We start from the raw sequence: 8,433 nt of genomic DNA, 5'->3' as shown, positions 1-8,433 counted from the left end.
TTTTGTCAGCCATTTGTTAGCAGAGATTAGAAAACATGTAGAAAGTTTTTACTGCACGACAGTTATGCTTGTTTGCATGTAATAGTGAATAATTGTAGAGATCTTTCTTCTCAATCACATGTAAAATAAAAGTAGTAGAATACTTGCAATATAGTAAAAATTGAAGGAAAGATAACATTGCAGATGAGCAATGCTTTTACCATTGAAAGTATGAGACACATTTTAGGGAAACATTCCTTGCTTAGATTGGTAATAACATTGAGAAAGTTTCAAAATCCTCTAATTTGGTGCATTAGTTCTGTAATAATATACTTTTACCTTCTCTTCATTGTCATCACAACCATACAAATTTCAGAGTCCTACTTGTATCATTTCATTTAAATTTTAAGCTCTACTTTTAGTGTTCAAACTCTCGACATTTTGTCAAATGTTAGAAATTAATTTCTAATGTCTATTATTAAACATTGTGAAATACTATCCACAACTACATTCATGGACTAAGAAATTTGTATAGGATAATATGAAACTAAAATCCTCATTTGGACACAAAATCTGGCACTATGGAAGACTTTTCTACTAGCTAGGATTTCTTATCAAATCTTATTAAGTCCAATTCCAATACCAACAATTGAAGCAATTTTAAGATGAGAAACGCATAACAATGACAAAGATTTATTAACTAGGGAAACCCTTGATCAAAGGGAAAACCTTGGTGGGGATGGCACCCACAAGATGATGTTCTAATATAAAAGTTCTTTGTAAGAGGATATGACCCTGTTAGGAGCAAGTTACATACAATCAATACAAATGAGTCCCTAATAAGAGCCTTTGAATCCTTGTTAGAAGATTTCAAACTTGTTAGGATTTGTTTCAACCCTATTAGGCACTAAGAGGAAGACAATTGAATTCACTATCTAAGCTGCTTCATAACTGGTTTACAAAACATATCTCTACAATAAGATACCCCAATAGTGAATTGATCAATACAACTTTATTGTCAATACAATTCTTATGAAGTTAAACATAATCTCAACTTCATCTGCTTATCTTCTCTGATCAAATTCACATTCTTATCATCAATTTACACAATCACAACACAATTACACATAATACTATTACAACCAAGGAAACAACCTTTCCCTTATACCTTGTCATAAAACCCAATTGAGTCGACCTTGAGACTTTCCAATATAGATTGAGTAATATAGGACCTCAATATGATATTACAACAGGGTTTCACACATTACAATATACTCTACAACTTCTAAAATAAATCTCAATTACAAAATTGGTTGCTATTAAAAATATCACACTTTACATTTCAATGACTACCATGGAATAATCTCCAACATATTCTATCACGAACATAGCATCATGGGCATGTCTTCAACCATGATCTAGGCCTGCTTAACATCATTCGATCTCACTTAATAGATACAACTAAAATACTAGTAAGTTGTTTCCTGGTAGTTGGCTTGCAACTAATCTTCACTGAATCAACTACAACTCATTTGAATATTCATATTAACTTGAGTGAACATAGATGTAGCACTTGACAAAATCCATGAATACTAATCTAAGCCCACACAACTTAACTATCTATACCAAAAATCATTGATCAAATCCATCTTTGGGATAAATTTCAACTTTTTTTGTCATCAACTAGAGTACATCGATGACAAACCACTTCAGTAGATGTGCTTCCTACATCAGCCTTGTTTTTATCTTCAACAATTACATCTCAAGTAGTTGTTGTTAATGTCTATTGTGAATCATTATCTATTTGAGCATCAGTGATGTTAACTCCTCGAGCCTGCTGAGAACTTTTTTCTAGCATTGGTGCATCATAAATATTAAGTACAAATGCCTGCTAATAATTTTGATCCAAGTTTGTGGACATTTGATTTAAATTTTCTATCATTTCTTCAAAGGGCAAGACAAATTCTAGCTGTCCCTATCTAACTATTTCATTTCTTCAATATGCCCTATCGATGACCATTTCATTTCTTCAATATGCCCTATGGATGTCCCTATCAAACTATATATCCTTTAATTGCATATAATAACTAATTTATGTGCTTTTTCATGACTATGTTTGACTCATATAATTGTGATCTCTCTAGCACTATGATGTCGTTTAATATGTCTTTCTAAAGCTTGTAAATTTTGTTCCTTTTGCCATGTCATGTAATATGTCTTTCCTTATAGCTTATATGTTTTGAAATTGTTGTTAGACCTTGTAGCTTGTATAATTTGATTGCTGGAGAGCTTCTACAGCTAAGCAAGAAGGCCGTTGCATGAGTTATAGCCATGCGCTCGGGTATGAAAATTTATTTTAACTAGACTTTTAGCTTATATGTTTTGAAATTGCTTTTAGTGGCTTAATGTTGTAAGGTCTCTTGGAATAAGACCTTCAGGCGGTTGGTCTAAGTTTTATAAATAATCTTATCCACAAATTTGCCTAGAGCAATTGACTGAATGTTATAAAAGGTGATTGGGTTAAATGTCTTAGGAATAAAGTCAAAGAAAGTATTTTAAAATATTAAAGTATTTAGCTAGGTCTAAGAAGATTTGTGTACTTTCGACAATTTTTTTTAGTTTGTGAAAGTTGTAGACCGAAGTTTTCATAGCCCAATTTTTGCTTCCTACAAAGAATGATCATGTCAGATAATATAAGTGAAGAAAAAAATAGGGAGACAATCGATGGATTGTGGTCTAACTTGAAAAGAAAAGGTGATGGAAAATTTTATTGTCCTTGCAAAATTTGTAAGGGCTTAAACTATAGAAGACTGCTAATCAAAATAGTTAAGAGACATTGTAGGGAGAATGGTCACATTGAAGGGGGGCATGACTATCATTCACTCGTAAGTTGTTCATTATATCATTTTAACAATTTATATACATATGAAATCACTTGATGATTAGTTGATGATCATGGTTTATTTATGTTAATCAATTTTATATAGGTTGATCTCCCCAGGGAAGTACATGATATGAACCCCAACAATCTGAAGAATATGGATTTCGAAGTGGAGGAACATGGAGGTGTGAATATCCAAGGTGAAGATAATGATCCCATGGAAGATGAAGATCATGTGCCAGAAAACACAATTGAAGATGATGCTATAAATACGTTGATCCATGACACATTTAGTCCAAGCACACTTGATCATGATGATGATGATAGCCTCGATGTACCTCTACTTGAGAAGGCATAAGAGCCCCTATACAAAGACTCCCAAACAACTCTTCTCTCTGCTGTATTGTTGTTGTTGAACTTGAAGGTTATGAATGGTTTATCCAACATAACAATGTCACGTATGTTAAGGTATGTCATAAATGTCTTTATAGTTAACAAAGGGTGAATAATGTACCACTAATATTGTTTATATTAACAACTTATATATTTTTTTGTAGATTGATAGGCAAGTTTCTGTTACCACCATCAAATATTCTACCTCGCTCATATCGAGAATTATATGCTGTTATGAAAGATATTGGAATGGAGTATGAAGCAATACATGCTTGTTCCAATGATCATATTATCTATTATAAAGAGCATGAATTTGTAACACAATTCCCTGTATGTCATACGAGTAGATATCGAATAGATTGAATAACAAAAAAGGTACCTCAAAACATTCTTCGTTACATCCCCATTATTCCATGGATGCGACAATTATTTAGGTGTAGTAGCTTGGCTCAATTTATGGATTATCATGCATGCAATAGAAGTCGAGATGACATTATTCAAATCCCTATGGATGGTTCAGCATTTATGCACATAGAGGAAAAGTGGCAACACTTCAAAGAAGAACCTCGTAATCTCAAGCTTTCATTGGCAGCAGACAGTGTCAATCCATTTGGAGAGATGAGATCTATTTAATTAGTGTGGCCTATTTTTGTTATCAACAATAACATTCCTCTGTGGATGTCAATAAAGAGGGAGCACATTATGTTGGCAATGATTGTTCTAGGTATCTTATCATTTGATAGTTATTAATTTACATGTACTTAAACATCTTGCAGTAAAATGGTCATAATAAGTATGTAATGTTACTATTCATTCAAGTAGGTAAATATCAAGTTAAGGATATGAATGTATATATTGAGTCTCTTATTGATGAGTTGGTGGAGTTATGGAATGGTGTCACTATGTATGACATGTCTAGACCAATAGGACAAAGACAATTTCAATTCCATGCAATACTTGCATGTACAATACATGATGCCCCAAGGCTAACACATTTTTGTGGTATGTTATCTAGTGAATTCAAGTTGCGCACGATAATTCTAATTATAAAATCCAACATATTTAATAATCCAATTATATCATTATCTTGTAGGTCTTCAAACAAAGGGAAAATTTCCATGTCTAGTTTGTGGTCCAAAGATGAAATCTTGTCATTCAAAAAGTTTAGGAAAGCAGGTGTTTGATGTGTGTAGAAACTTCCTCCATAGGAATCATAAGTATCAAAGTATGAAAAACATCTTTTCAATGGAAAAGAAGAGACTACATCAAAGCCACGAAGAATGAAACCTCACCTATGGAAGTTGGAATATAATAGAATTAATCATTGTGGTAATGTCATTCCACCTAATGGTTTATATTTGTAATTTATATATTTTTATTGTGATTTTTTTTTACTAATTGTGTAATTGATGATCATGAAGGTCGTCAAGGTAGTACTGACAACCTTCCAAAGGGACTAAAAAGCTATACCAGACAATTTAGCAGGTTGCCCTACTACGAGCACTTACAAATTGTGCATTTGTTTGATACTATGCATATTGGAAAGAATATAACAGAGACATTGTGGAAAATATTGGATGGAAGGCGTGACAAAGAAAAAATTGTCAAAATTTGTAATAACATTCATGAATCCAATCATGCATTGAAGAATTTCATTCACTCCAATAGAAAAAGTGATCAAATTAATATAAGTGGCCTTCCTTGGTTATTAATGGAGCAGCAAAGTGATGCCATAAAAGAATTCATACAAAAAATTTGATTTCCCATAGGATTTGTTGTGAACATAAACAATCTCATATAAAAAAAAAGTGAATTTGGGCCAAGGCTCAAAATGCATGATTGGCATACTTTCATCAAGGTAAGTTATGTTCTTCTGTATTTACAATATATTCATAAACTACGTGTACTATTCGTTATGGTATGTTAGAAAATAATGAAATGGTTGGTTTATAATTACTGCAGTACGTGCTTCCTCTATCTCTCCCAGAGCCCTTCAACAATAACATCAAACAAGTGATATACAATCTTGGAAATACATGAGGTAAGCAATAATATCTATTCAATTTGTTGTATATATTTATTATATTCATGATTTTTTTTTCTTGCTATGTAATCTATTGTATATTATTTTGTAAAGTCTCATAGCTATATATTTTTTGTGACTTGAATCTCTTAATGTAGGTGGTTGTCATCTAAAGAATTCCATAAAGAAGATATAAACTATTGGAAGAGAAGAATTCCTCATTTATTGTGTCAAATGCAAAAGTGTCTACCTCCAACTTTTTTCAATGCCCAAGAACACTACCTCATACACCTAGTTGAGGAGATTGAATTGTGTGGACTTGTACACACTAGGTCAATGTGGATGGTTGAGAGGTACTTGAAATCTTTGAAGGCTTTTGTTCGAAAAAGAGCACATCCTGAAGGCTCTATGGTAGAGGGATATATGGTATACTAGAATATGGTGTACATTACCGAATATCTTCCTAAGTTTGCATCAAATATCCATGTAGATCACATTTGGGATCTCGAGCCTTTTAAAAAATTAGAAGGGGAGTACTTGATGGGGAAAGCTATATTGAGGAAAGTGAGAGGTAATAAATTATAAGATGTTATTGTGATAAATTATTTCTTAATCTTCAAAGTAAATCGGTTGTAAGTTGTCTATTTTTTTTTGTATAGGTGCTCGAGAGTGGGATGCACCATATTTGTATATTGCAAACAATCTTGATTGGATGATGGTATGGATTGAACGATGTCAACATTTTGGTCAAACATTAACGTGGGAAGGTGTATCTTCATTGGTTAAAGAAACTCATTGTAATGGAGATTCCAATGTTACGCAAAGGGAAATAGATTTAGCACATGGTTTAAGAGATTTCTAGGTACGTACAAATTTATTAATCACCCGTATGTTTATAACCTCATTATACAATAATTTTGAGATGTTTGACATATTATTCCAGGTTAAACACTACAAGGCTATGTTTTGTAATGGTCAAAAATTTTGTGTCAAAGTGTTGGATGACATGAAGAAAACTTGTGATTCAGGAATAACTGCAGTCTTTCAAGTGACTAATATTTCATCTAGAAATGACTTACATCCTCAAGAGTCTGAAAATTGATACTATGGCATTTTGGATGATATACTTGAGTGTGACTTTAGTTCCTTCAAATTAGTACTCTTCGTTGTCAAATGGTACAGGCTATGACTTAATCCAAATGATCCTGATAGAACTGTTATTGAACATGATAATGGATTTACAATGGTTAATACAAGGTGGTTTGAGCCAGTTGGGGATGAGCCCTATGTTCTTCCAAGACAATGTGAGAAAGTATTTTACTCAGAAGTTCCACATAAACCGGATTGGTCATTTGTTGTTAGACATAAACTTAGAGGAAGGCCAATAAAGTATAATGCAATGGAAGAAGAAGATACCGAAAAAGTAGAAGATGATGTAGATGCTACTACTGATGATGATGATGAAGATGATGTTGATGTTGATAATGATGATGTTGATGATGATGATGACGATGACAATGATGATGATGATGATGATGATGATGATGAGGGCGAGGATGATGATGATGATGACGGCGATGATGATGATGATGAGGATGATGATGATGATGATGATAACGATGACAAGGATGAAATTTAGAGATATGCCATCAATCCTTAATCTATTTAATATTCATATCTTGATAGAAATATATTTATCTTATATGGTTACATAGTTTATTCATTATCTATTTAAAAGCTACAAGTTTCAACTACAAATAGAATATTGCTAATCTAAATTAATTAAATAAAACTATTTAAAACACATATTGATGCATGAATGTATTGAGCCTTATTTTCTTTCAGGTCAAAAGCATTTGTAAGTGTTTAGTTTAGAAAAGGGAATTCATTAAATATCAATAAAAGGGAGTTGTACCTAGAATAAAATTCATAGGGAAAACATAATATAAGTGCTTAGCCCTTCACTAGGCATACTTCCCTAGTAGGCTTATAATGTGAGCTTGATTTAAGTGTTATATTGTGTACCTTTTAATGTTTTAAATTTTTATGTGATGCTTATGATGCATGTGATTATGATTATGATGTGATTATGCTCACAATAATTGAATTACATTTGCAGGAAACTGAACCCCTTTCAAGAGCATCCCGCACAGTCTCATGGATTGAAAGGTATAACTCAATACTCCTTATAGATAGTCTATTTAATACACCTATCAATAGTAAGATTGATGTCTTCTAAGATCTCTCCCATTTCCAGGTACCAGTGAATAGGTATTTGTCAGAAGCATCTTCCTCGAGTGAGCGAAATATAGGAATAGAAGAGGAAAGTGAGACATGCAGTTTATCTAGAATAGGGAGATTAACTAGAGGTCAAAGGACTAGAAGGAAATTCAATAAATGCATGAAACTTTTCCTTGCTCAAGGGGGCTCATGTTCTTATGATGATGAGATGAAAGGTGACATCGAGGTGCCCTTGAGGTACCATCATCTACAGAAACATTGGGTACCCAAGGAACTTCCTCCAATAAACACTGATTTTTGTGTTAATGAGAGGATATATCGCATAGCACCATCATCATTACATGGTTTGGGACTATTTTCTATGGACGGCATAAAGGTGTCTTACAACAAAGTTTCTGAATTGATGGAGTATGTTGGACCATGTTACAATTACAAAAGTTGGATGCATATTGTTCAATATAAAAAAGGTATGCGTAGGTATGCCCTCTCAAAAAATTATATACAACAACAAAACAATAATCAAAGTAAAAGTGAGGCTATATACATTGATGGAAGGCAAAAAGCAAAAGGGAATATTGTGGGTTTTATAAATAATACACAACCTGGGTCAACTATAAAGCAACCCAATTGCATATTTGAGGCTCACAAGGGAAATGTGTATTCATTTGTGCGATAAAATTAATATGTGCAGGGAAAGAGCTTCTTATTGATTATAATTTGAACCGCATAGATACAAATGAGGCTACTATCATGGGGGTGGTATATACTATTAAACCAAGTTCTAATCAATGACTCCAACATACCATTTAGTTAATAAATTTTTGGCTAACATTTTTATACTTGATCTTTGACACAGGGGCACAATATGGAGCAACCACCTAGAGGGGTTGCTGGTGATGTTCTCGGCTCATCTACA

Source organism: Cupressus sempervirens, chromosome 1 (genome assembly GCF_028749045.1).
Source record: "Cupressus sempervirens isolate cs-2001-9-10 chromosome 1, ASM2874904v1, whole genome shotgun sequence".
Lineage (NCBI taxonomy): Eukaryota > Viridiplantae > Streptophyta > Pinopsida > Cupressales > Cupressaceae > Cupressus > Cupressus sempervirens.
The sequence above is the reverse complement of the archived record's forward strand: the minus strand, read 5'-3'. Positions refer to the sequence as shown.